Here is a 455-nt window from a genome sequence, read left to right as displayed (position 1 = left end):
TTTGATTTGCTATTTAGTCTCATTTTAATAATAAATACAAATAAAAAATTATTACATGCATATTTATATTTTTTATTTTATTCATCAAAATTATGATGCTATCACTATTATTTATCCAATCAATCAATTATAAAATATAAATAGTTTTTATTTGTTGGTATAAGACAACAAAGTTGCACAAATAAAAAAATTCATTTAGCTAGAACCTCAAATGCAAATCAGTAGCAAAGAACACAACCCATGTTCCAAACTCTCCGAATCTCCTTTGTATAGTTGATATAAATAAAAGATAATGAAGTGATTTTGAAAAAGAAAAATATATGCTTTAGTGAACTTTTGGCTAAAAATAAATTATTTTATTATTTATAAATTTAAAAAGAGATGAGAATAAAAAAAATTAGTCTTAGTTTATATAATTTAATACTTTGAGTACTGTATTTTTTTATATAATTTGA

The sequence above is a fragment of the Arachis ipaensis genome, chromosome B01 (genome assembly GCF_000816755.2).
Source record: "Arachis ipaensis cultivar K30076 chromosome B01, Araip1.1, whole genome shotgun sequence".
NCBI classification, from domain to species: Eukaryota; Viridiplantae; Streptophyta; class Magnoliopsida; order Fabales; family Fabaceae; genus Arachis; species Arachis ipaensis.
Note: the sequence above shows the minus strand (reverse complement) of the source record.